At 46.3% G+C, this 12,404-nt stretch overlaps 1 protein-coding gene across 1 annotated transcript in view; it reads left to right on the top strand.

The window, feature by feature from the left end:
- The first annotated feature begins 4,600 nt into the window (after window positions 1-4,600).
- The window catches only part of LOC137355583 (zinc finger protein Gfi-1b-like), a 174,801-nt gene continuing 166,997 nt past the window's right edge, over window positions 4,601-12,404 (top strand). The window contains exon 1 of the mRNA XM_068020859.1: window positions 4,601-4,783. The gene's annotated coding sequence lies outside the window, so the exon portion shown is untranslated. The remainder of the gene's footprint in view (window positions 4,784-12,404) is intronic.

Here is a 12,404-nt window from a genome sequence, read left to right as displayed (position 1 = left end):
GATGAGGTTCTAGCAAGCTGGCTGCTTTGTCCTGTATGGTGTCACATTCTTGAGTGTTGGAGCTGCACCCATCCAGGCAAGTGGAGAGTATTCTGTCACACTCCTGACTTGTGCCTTGTAGATGGTGGACAGGCTTTGGGGAGTCAGGAGGTGAGTTACTCGCCGCAGAATTCCAAACCTCTGACCTGCTCTTGCAGCCACAGTATTTATATGGCTACTCCAGTTCAGTTTTTGGTCAATAGTAACCCCCAGGATGTTGATAGTGGGGGATTTAACAATGATAATACCATTGAATGTCAAGGGGAGATGGTTAGATTCTGTCTTGTTGGAAATGGTCATTCACTAAAACTTGTGTGGCGCGAATGTTACTTGCCACATATAAGTCCAAGCATGAATGTTGAATGTCTTGCTGCATATGGACACGGACTGCTTCAGTATCTGAGGAGTCGCGAATGGTGCTGAACATTGTACAATCATCAGCGAACATCCCCACTTCTGACCTTATGGTGGAGGGAAGGTCATTGATGAATCAGCTGAAGATGGTTGGGCCCAGGAAACTACCCTGAGGAACTCCTGCAGTGATGTCCTGGGACTGAGATGATTGACCTCCAACAACCAGAACCATTTTCCTTTGTGCTAGGTATGACTCCAACCAGCAGAGTGTTTCCCCCCGATTCTAAGTCCTTCAATCTCTTTGGATAAGGAAATAGGTGATGTGTCCTGTTGTTCACTCAGATCCCAAATCCCAGGACATGCTGCATGGCAAATTGTTCTGGATGTTTAATTAAAGGCTCTTTATCTGAATACATGCATCATGCGTAACAAGATGGTGAATTGATAACACAAATACAGATAAGTGGGTATGATATGATAGCATTACAGAGATGTGGTTGCAAAGTGACCAAGGCTGGGAGCGAAATATTCAAGGATATTTGACATTTCGGAAGGATAGAAGGAAAGGAATTGGAAGTGGGGTAGCTCTGTTAATAAAGGGTGAGATCAATACTGTAGTGAGAAGTGATATTGGCTCTGAAGATCAAGATGTAGAATCAGTTTGGGTGAAGATAAGAAATAGCAAAGGAAAGAAGTCACTGGTGGGAGTAGCTTATAGGCCCCCTAACAGCTATACCGTAGGACAGAATATAAATCAAGAAATAATGGTGGCTTGTAAGAAAGGTACTGCAATAATCATGGGTGATTTTAATCTTCATATAGATTGGACTAATCAAACTGGTAAGGGTAGCCTGGAGGATGAGTTCATAGAGTGTATTCAGGACAGTTCCTTAAAACAATACATTCTGGAACCAACCCAGGAGCAGGCTATTTTAGTCCTGGTAATGTGTAATGAGACAGGATTAATAAATGACCTCATAGTAAAGGATCCTCTGGGCAAGAGTAATCATAACATGATAAAATTTCACATTCAGTTTGAGGATGAGAAGTTTGGGTCTGAAACAAGTGTCTTAAACTTAAATAAAGGCAATTACAAAGGTATGAAGACAGAGTTGGCTCAAGTGGACTGGGAAAATAAATTAAAAGATAAGACAGTAGAGAAGGAATGGCAGACATTTAAGGAGATATTTCATAACTCTCAACAAAGATATATTCCATTGAGAAAGAAAGGCTCTATGAGAAGGATGCACCATCCGTGGCCAACTAAGCAAGTTATAAGGATGGTATCAAATTGAAAGAAAAGGCATACAATTCTGCAAAAGTTAGTGGAAGGCCAGAAGATTGAGGACATTTTAGAAACCAGCAGAAACAAAGCAGAATTTTAGAAACAAATAATAAAGATGGAGAAATCAGAGTATGAGAGTGAACTAGCAAGAAATATAAAAACAGACAGTAAACGCTCCCAAAAAACATGAAAAGGATGAGAGTAGCAAAAAGTCAGTGTTGGTCCCTTAGAGGGTAAGTCTGGGGAATTAATAATGGGAAACAAGGGAATGGCAGAGACTTTAAACAAGTATTTTGAATCTGTCTTCACAGTAGAAGACACATAAAGCATCCCAAGAGTAGTAGAAACTCAAGAGGCAAAAGGGAAGGAGGAACTTTAAACAATCACTATCACTAGAGAAAAAGTACTAGGAAAATTAATGGGATTAATGGATGACAAGTCCCCTGGACCTGATGGCCTACATCCTAGGAGCTTAAAAGAAGTGGCTGCAGAGATAATGGATGGTTATTATCTTCCAAAATGCTCCAGATTCTGGAAAGGTCCCAGCGGGTTGGAAAACCACAAATATCACACCTCAATTCAAGAAAGGAGGGAGACAGAAAGCAGGAAACTGTAGGCCATTTAGCCTAACATCTGTAATTGGGAAAATAATAGAACCTATTATTAAGGAAGTAGTAGCAGGACATTTAGAAAATCATAATGCAATCAGACAGAGTCAACATGGTTTTATGAAAGGGAAATCGTGTTTGCCAAATTCATTAGAGTTCTTTGAGGATGTAACAAGCAGGGTGGATAAAGGGGAACTGGTAGATGTAGTGTACTTGGATTTCTAAAAGGCATTTAATAAGGTACCACACAAGATAAGAGCCCATGGTGTTGGGATGGATAGAGGATTGGCTAAATAGCAGGAAACAGAGAATTGGGATAAATGGGGAATTTTCAGGTTGGCAAACTGTAACTAGTGGAGTGGCACAGGGATCAGTTCTGGAGACTCAGCTATTTACAATCTATACTGATGACTTGGATGAAGAGGCTGAGTGTATTATAGCCAAATCTGCGAACGATACAAAAATAGGTAGGAAAGTAAGTTGTGAGGAGGACACAAAATGTCTGCATAGAGATATAAATAGGTTAAGTGAGCGGGCAAAAATTTGGCAGATGGAGTATAATGCGGGAAAATGTGAGATTGTCCACTTTGTCAGGAAGATTAGAAAATCAGAATATTATTTACATAGAGAGAGGCGGCAGAATGCTGTGGTACAGAGGGATCTGGATGTCCTTGTGCATGAATCACAAACTGTTAGCATGCAGGTACAGCAAATAATTAGGAAGGCAAATGGAATGTTGGCATTTATTGCAAGGTGAATGGAGTATAAAATTAGGGAAGTCTTGCTACAACTGTACAGGGAATTGGTGAGATGGCACCTAGAGTACTGTGTACAGTTTTGATCTTACTTCAGGAGGGATGTACCTGCATTGGAGGCAGTTCAGAGAAGGTTCACTAGATTGATTCCTGGGATGAAGGTGTTGCTTTATGAGGAAAGGTTGAGCAGGCTGGGCCTATATACTCATTAGAGTTTAGAAGAATGAGAAATGATCTCATTGGAACATATAAAATTCTGAGGAGGCTTGACAGGGAGATGCTGAGAGGATGTTTCCCCTCCTGGTAGAATCTAGACCAAGGGGGGCATAGTTTCAACATACGGGTTCTTCCATTTAAGATGGAGATAAGGAGGAATTTCTTCTCTGAGAGTCATTAACCTTTGGAATTCTCTTCCCCAGAGAGCAGTGGAGGCTGGGTCATTGAATATATTCAAGGCTGAGCTAGACAGATCTTTCATCTACAAGGGAGTCCAGGGTTACGGAGTGGGGGTGGGGGGGGGGGGCGGATGGTGGGGAGGGGTGTGGAGGGATGCAGGCAGGAAAGTGCAATTGAGGCCACAATCAGATCAGCCATGATCTTATTGAATGGGGGAGCAGCTGTGAGGGGCCGAATGGCCTACTCCTTCTCCTATGTCTTATGTTCTTTATGTTTCTCATCTGTTTATCTCTCCCTAGTTTATATTTCCAGCTCTTGCTGTATGATCTTGCCTTATTTTATAGAGTATTCACGATATTTAAATCATTTAATAGGAGGTAATCAGGTACAAAATGTGAAATAAAGAGAGGGGAAGACACATTGATTAACAGAGAGAAAAAGAAACAGAAAGGAACATTAAGGAGAACAGAAAACATTTAATTTGACAATTTTGAAAAAATCTCAGAGTTTCCTACATGCAGGAATGTGACAACAGTTTAAATTGTTGTCTTCCTGAGCTGGAGGATTTAATTGCATTTACAATGATCAATTAAAAGGGTACTTATGCTGTTAAGTATGAGCCTTAACTTTCTGTAGTGAGCTGAATGGACAATTAATGTGCAAATTCAGCAAGCTGTTAAAAATCATGGGAAGGTTGAGGGCGAAATGCCGTTTGTGATAGGCAAAATGGCAGAGCAGTGTAAATCTACCAGCAAGTTCTGGAGATTCACAACGCTCAGCGTATCTTTCCGTCCCCTGAACAGTAATAACGGGTGGGCAGGAACTTGCAGATATTTTTCTGCCGAGATTTGGCCCCTTGCCTCAGCTTTGTGTGTGTATGTGTTAGTTCAGCTCCCTCATGCTGTCAGTATCTGTAACACCTCCTGACCAGCTCCCCAAAAATGTAACAATCCCCCTGAGTATTGGACAAACTTACTTAAAACATCAACTTTAGCGCAAGGGTAAAACGACAAAGTGTGAGGCCCATGTTAATTGTCTCAGAGTTTGATTCATTGGGGGAAATGATGGTGAGTCTTGCTGTGTAAAGAGCCCCTCCCCCCGCCCAATGCTATTATGTTGGTCGATAATTGAATTGTAGAGTTGCTGGTTGAGAAAGGAAGCTGTGGTTTCAGTCAGGGCCGGGCGCTAAAGGTAGCAGCCGTTCTCTTGCTCCTCACTCAGAGCCCTGAGCAACACTGAAGCTTACCACAGTTCGCCTCAACCCATCGATCCATTGATCCTCTCCATTATTGCCACTTTCTGCCAGGAGTCCCACTCGCTCAGGGTGAAGATGGTTCCTTTTCACTGTGAGTAGACTAACCCATGAAATTTGTTAGATATCTGATGTTGACAGCATGTTCTGAGACACCGCGCACACGCTGCAGGCAGTGTTTATTTATAGAGCCCTCATGCCTCTGGCAGCTCGGGTTCCCCAGCATTGAAAGACTGTCTTTTAGGAGTGGTCCCAGTGACAGGCTGTGGGGTACAGCACACAGGCACTGACTCTCACTGGGGTTCAGCACATGGGCACTGACCCTCACTGGGATACAGCACACGGGCACTGACTCTCACTGGCATTCAGCACACAGGCACTGACTCTCACTGGGATACAGCACACAGGCACTGACTCTCACTGGCATTCAGCACACAGGCACTGACTCTCACTGGGATACAGCACACAGGCACTGACTCTCACTGGCATTCAGCACACGGGCACTGACTCTAACTGGGGTTCAGCACATGGGCACTGACCCTCACTGGGATACAGCACACGGGCACTGACTCTCACTGGCATTCAGCACACAGGCACTGACTCTCACTGGGGTTCAGCACATGGGCACTGACCCTCACTGGGATACAGCACACGGGCACTGACTCTCACTGGCATTCAGCACACAGGCACTGACTCTCACTGGGGTTCAGCACATGGGCACTGACCCTCACTGGGATACAGCACACGGGCACTGACTCTCACTGGCATTCAGCACACAGGCACTGACTCTCACTGGGGTTCAGCACATGGGCACTGACCCTCACTGGGATACAGCACACGGGCACTGACTCTCACTGGCATTCAGCACACAGGCACTGACTCTCACTGGGATACAGCACACAGGCACTGACTCTCACTGGCATTCAGCACACAGGCACTGACTCTCACTGGGGTTCAGCACATGGGCACTGACCCTCACTGGGATACAGCACACGGGCACTGACTCTCACTGGCATTCAGCACACAGGCACTGACTCTCACTGGGGTTCAGCACATGGGCACTGACCCTCACTGGGATACAGCACACGGGCACTGACTCTCACTGGCATTCAGCACACAGGCACTGACTCTCACTGGGATACAGCACACAGGCACTGACTCTCACTGGCATTCAGCACACGGGCACTGACTCTAACTGGGGTTCAGCACATGGGCACTGACTCTCACTGGGATACAGCACACGGGCACTGACTCTAACTGGCATTCAGCACACGGGCACTGACTCTCACTGGGATACAGCACACAGGCACTGACTCTAACTGGCATTCAGCACACGGGCACTGACTCTAACTGGCATTCAGCACACGGGCACTGACTCTAACTGGGATACAGCACACAGGCACTGACCCTAACTGGCATTCAGCACACGGGCACTGACTCTAACTGGGATACAGCACACGGGCACTGACTCTCACTGGGATACAGCACACAGGCACTGACTCTCACTGGGGTTCAGCACACGGGCACTGGCTCTCACTGGGATACAGCACACGGGCACTGACTCTCACTGGCATTCAACACACAGGCACTGACTCTTACTGGGGTTCAGCACATGGGCACTGACCCTCACTCGGGTTCAGCACAGACACTGACTCTTACTGGGGTTCAGCACTTGGGCACTGACCCTCACTCGGGTTCAGCACATGGGCACTGACCCTCACTCGGGTTCAGCACAGACACTGACCCTCACTGGGGTTCAGCACATGGGCACTGACTCTAACTGGGATACAGCACACGGGCACTAACTCTAACTGGGATACAGCACACAGACACTGACTCTCACTGGGGTTCAGCACATGGGCACTGACCCTCACTCGGGTTCAGCACAGACATTGACTCTTACTGGGGTTCAGCACTTGGGCACTGACCCTCACGGGTTCAGCACAGACACTGACTCTCACTGGGGTTCAGCACACGGGCACTGACTCTAACTGCGATACAGCACACGGGCACTGACTCTCACTGGCATTCAGCACACAGGCACTGTCTCTTATTGAGGTTCAGCACATGGGCACTGACCCTCACTCGGGTTCAGCACAGACACTAACTATCGCTGGGGTTCAATTCCACGGGCACTGATTGACCCTGGGGGTTCAGTTCCAGGGGCACTGACTACACTCCGGTGGGTGCTGTGCTTCATGCGTGATGCTCACTCTAGACATGATATTTGACTGAAGGAACTTCACAGCCTAGCACAATCCTGTCTCCACACGGGAACAGCCAATAACTGGGAACAATTACCCAACACTCCATACCTTGGCCAAAACCCACCCAATATTGAGCAAAGGAAACGTCAATGAATAAAAAGCAGTGAAATAATGATTGGTACATAGATTTATCTTTGAGTCATAATGCAACAAATCGCAGGGCTCCAACTGCTAGCTCTGTTATTCTGTCTGCGATTTAACTTCATTAAATTATGTAAATTAACTGCAAAGTATTTTAGTGGGCCGTTATTAGAATCACAGAAAATTTATGGCACAGAAAGAGGGCACTTGGCCCATCGTGTCTGCTGGCCAAATTATTCCCTACGAGGGAAACTCTCAAAATGCAGATGTGTGTGTGTGAGAGAGAGAGAGAGAGAGAGAGAGAGAGTCTGTGTGACACAGTCAGAAAAGATATGGAGATTATCGGCGAATGCAGCCCTCACATCAAACCTGGCAGGCCGTGAGTGAACTAGACTGCAGCCCCATATAACACAATTCAGGTGCACCCTCTCAGCACACTGTAGTCTGACCCCTGACCCTGAGCAGTGTCTGGTCTGATTCCTGACCCCAAGCACTGCCCAGTCTGACCCCTGACCCCAAGTAGTGTCCAGTATGCAAAACTGTGCCACTCACAGCTTCTCCAGTGTGGCAATCTACCTGAGTATGTCCGTGCACATGGACATTTAGCAATCTAGGTCTCGGGATGAGAATAATTGTAAAACCTAGGGGCAGATACGAGCACTTGGGTCAATCACTGATGTGGTTCTGACCATTATTGGAACAACATAGTCTGATTAATAACATAAGAAATACTGGAAATACTCAGCAGGTCTGGCAGCATCTGTGGAGAAAGAATCAGAGTTAACGTTTTAGGTCAGTGACCCTTCTTCAGAACTGGCAAATATTAGAAATGTGAAAGGTTTTAAGCAAGTAAAGTGGGGGTGGGGCAAGAGATAACAAAGGAGAAGGTGTAGATAGGACAAGGTCAGAGAGAATAACTGACGAGAAGGTCATGGAGCAAAGGCAAACAATATGTTAACGGTGTGTTGAAAGACAAAGCATTAGCACAGATAGGGTGTTAATGGACTGAAAACTGAACAGTCGCAAGTACAAACATGAAAAAAAACAGTGGGTAGGCAAACTGAACAAACTAAGATAAGGCAAAATAAAATAAACACAAAAAAGAAAGAAGAAAAAAGAAAAAAAAACCTAAAAATAAAAGTAAAATGGGGGGCTGTCATGCTCTGAAATTATTGAACTCAATGTTCAGTCCGGCAGGCTGTAGTGTGCCTAACCGGTAAATGAGATGCTGTTCCTCGAGCTTGTGTTAATGTTCACTGGAACACTGCAGCAATCCCAGGACAGAGATGTGAGCATGAGAGCAGGGGGGAGTGTTGAAATGGCAAGCATCCGGAAGCTCGGGGTCCTGCTTGCGGACTGAGCGGAGGTGTTCCACAAAGTGGTCACCCAGTCTACGTTTGGTCTCCCCAATGTAGAGGAGACCACACTGTGAGCAGCAAATGCAGTATACTACATTGAAAGAAGTACAAGTAAATCGCTGCTTCACCTGAAAGGAGTGTTTGAGGCCTTGGATAGTGAGGAGAGAGGAGGTAAATGGGCAGGTATTACGCCTGGAAGGGGACGAGGTGGTGGGGTAATGGAGGAGTGGCCCAGGGTGTCACGGAGGGAACGATCCCTTCGGAATGCAGACAGGGGAAGGGAGGGGAAGATGCGTTTGGTAGTCTGATTAATGCCGCTCCTTACAGTGCTGAGTGGGTCTTTAGAAACCTCTTTTTTTTTTGCCAATTCTGTTAACAACAGGTGACAATGTGTGTCATAAGTGGGCAGTTAAAGTGTGTGTGCAGTGAAGTTGTGGGGGGTGGGGGTTGGTGAGGGAAGCTCACAGTCAAACTGATTTTATTCTTGTCCCAAAATGCACTTGCCTGTACTCCCCAGCAGAGGGCACTGGATTGTGACCTGGAACAGGAACCCCTGTCAGGGTCGGGGGGTAAGGGTGACTTAAGCTGACCACAGCGCCCCCTACAGTCACCCGGATTCTGGGATACGCAGTGACCTGGTTCCAGGGCTTGGAGGGAGGGGTTGCGAGGGGGTGGAGGGGGGGTTGTGGGGGAGGTGACTCCAGCCCAGATGGATAGGATGACTGCTTCCTCCCTCCTACAACAGTGTCATGTCAGTCCACAAACAGTCCATCAAATCTCTAGCCAGTCAGCTCCCAGTGTCACGGCTTCCATCTTTACCCAAACACTGGGAGTCTTGCAATGGTTTGAAATTAATATTTTAAAAAATTACTAAATTGAACTACAGACAAGAGCAAAAGTCAGCCAAGACTGAAAGCTAAAACCCATTTTGCCATACCGACAATCTACAATTTGTCTATTGATATTTTGTGGGGAGTATTTTTCTTTAAATAGTTAATTTGGATGCCAGATGGGAGGAGTTCCGGAGGGGCCTGCAGGGTGAGGGAGGCTGAACTAAAACCTGGTGTTGATGCCAGTGGCGGTTTCCCTGTTAATTCAGGATCTTCACTCTTGCACTATTGCATACTGCAAGCCCCTGGGCCTGGGGTACCCACTGCACCAGAGTGGGTGCCCTCCATCTTTACTTGTTACTGTCCCAAATATCCTTGAAGCCTGTGATCATGATGACTGATCTCACCTCCTCCCGGTGCTGGGATGCTATAGCCTTGATAACCAGAAGTTGTGGCCCGTGCTTTCCCAGAATTTTTCAATGTATTTCTCGTATATTCAGCAATAAGTGTGAGATCAACATGTGGGATGTTGTTTGAAAAACTTTTCATCAATTTTCTTGTACAGAGCCTTTCACCAGAGGGTCCCTCCTTGGCCTGCACTGGTGAGTTAGCTAATCGCAGTTGGGACTAACCTGACCTGTCCCGACCTGTGAACTATGACCTGCCCTGGGTGTGATGCAGTTAATTAGCCTCGTTGTCCAGTTTGATAAAGTCCTCTCCCTGATGTAGAATTTTACGCAAGCAATCCTTCCACAATCTGGGCCTTGATTTCAATGAAATTAAGTTTGTTCTTTGTGAAAGGGCATCGACAGACTCATTGTCACCTTGTGCAGCCTGTTGCAGTGTGATTGTTTCAGCTGTTATATTCAGTATGGACCTAATCTCCTCCAGCCCTATCTCAACTATCCCACACTGAGCACTCTCTGTACTGCAAGGCAAGGAGCTTACACTGGGATTGATGCCATCAAACCATCCATTCACTTCTTAACCTTGAAGGAATTGAATTTGGGGCATTCAGTTCTTCCGCAATGGACTTCTCATCAGTATTTATGGATCATTGATATAAACTTTGAATATTGTGGCGTTTGTTAAAAACACTGAATATTTATTTGCAGAATGGTCCTCTCTTGTTACAAGGGATGTGATCTCGTTTGCTTCACTATATGGCCCTAGTTCCCCCTCTAGAGCCAGGATGAACACATTGCAGCCTCCCTGGGTATGAAGCTGAAGCAAGGCGAGGGTTTTCAGCCAGCTTCTGTCTGGGATGCTATAGCCTGGTGATCAGTTCCAACAAATCCCTGCTTTTGAAGGAGGACCTTCTTCCTCAGTTAGGGCCAGTGCACAATGGTCTCACATCAGCCCTTCCAGTGGGTTGCCGGTGTCACATGAGGGGCTTTGATTGGTGTCGGCTCAGTTCCGTGAGAAATTGGGCTGAGAATATTCAAATGCAAAAGGGGCCGGCAAGGAGCCTTTTGTGCTCCGCATCAGGCTGGAGTCAGTGTACACAACATGGCCACTGTATACAAAATGGACACTGTTCAACACGGTCACTGTATACAAAATGGACACTGTTCAACACGGTCACTGTATACAACACGGTCCATATGAATTTCAAATAGATTAAATTAGAAGCAGTTTCCTTTCTGTGTGCTTTGAGAATTTGTCAGTGCCCTGTTGTGATGCTGCTATTTACTGTGAACTGCAAAGCCTCATCCTCAAGTCTACACTCTGTTGCTTGTTCATTAGAGGGGGATTACACCATTAAATATAGATAATACATTTCACAAACCTATTTCCAAAAGAGGCCCCACTTCTCAATTACTATCCCAGTCTATATTCGGATAATGAAAGTCCTCCATTATAACTTCTCCACAGTTTCTGCACCTCTCTGTAATTTCTTTGAAATTTGTTCCTCTATATCTTTCGCACTAGTTGGGGGCCTATTGGTTACACCCAGTAATGTAATAGCACCTCTATTGTTCCTTAACTCTAACCAAATAGATTCTGTCCTTGACCATTTGAGGATATCCTTTCTCTCTCCAGCACTGTAATATTCTCCTTAATACTTCCACCCCTCCTCCTTTCTTTCCTTCCCTATCTTTCCTTGTATTCAGAAGTATTTAGTACCCAGTCCTGCCTTTTTTAAAGCCTGGTCTCCATTATTGCCACAACATCATATTCCGGCCTGGCTATCTGTGCCTACAGCTCACTCACCTTCTTTACCCCACTTCATTCATTCATATACGTGCACAGTAAACCTAATTGAGATCTGATTGCATTCTCGTTTACCCCGACACCCACCTAATACTACTTACTATTATTTAATATTTCTTACTCTAGTGTTATCTATGTCTTCCAATTCTTTGTGTTCCTTGTATTTCCTCTCTAATGTTACCTCCATCCCCCTGCCAGGTTCGTTTAAACCCTCCCCAATACCACTAGCAAACCACCCCACAAGGATATTGGCCCCGGCTCTGTTGAGGTACGCTCTGTCTGGTCTGTGCAGGTCCCATCTCCCCCAGAATCAGTCCCAATATCCCAGGAATCTGAAGCCCTCCCTCCTGCACCATCTCTCCAGGTACGCATTCATTGCTCTATCCTCCTGTTTATGCTCACTTGCACATGGGACTGGGAGCAATCTGGAGATTACTCCTTTGAGGTCCTGCTTGCTAGTTTCTTTCTTAGCTCCCTAAACTCTACCTGCAGGGCCTCGTCCCTCTTTCTACTAATGTCATTGGTACGGATATAGAACACGACCACAGGCTGTTCACCACCACCACACACCACCCCACCCCCCCCCCCCTTCCGCTCCTCAGAGTGCTCTGCAGCAGCTCAGTGACATCCTTGACCCTGGTACTGGGCATGGGCAACACATCATCCTGGCTTCACATCTGCAGCTGCAGAAACGCCAGTCTGTTCCGCTAACTATAGAATCCCTTATCACTATTGTTTTGCAATCTTGCTCCTACTCCCCCACTCTGCACAGCTGAGCCAGCCATGGCGCTGTGGATTTTGCGCTGGTTGACTGCACACCCCAGAGGAACCGTCACTGAATACCGATTGGAGAGTGAGATGCACTCTGCGGACTCCTGCTTACCTGCCTGCTCCTCCTTGCTTGCCTGGCCATCACCCAGTCCCTCTCTGTCTGCAAATTCTTAAGCTGCGGAGTCACCACATCC

This window comes from Heterodontus francisci, chromosome 43 (genome assembly GCF_036365525.1).
Source record: "Heterodontus francisci isolate sHetFra1 chromosome 43, sHetFra1.hap1, whole genome shotgun sequence".
NCBI lineage: Eukaryota > Metazoa > Chordata > Chondrichthyes > Heterodontiformes > Heterodontidae > Heterodontus > Heterodontus francisci.
This window is presented reverse-complemented; position numbering and strand designations above follow the sequence as displayed.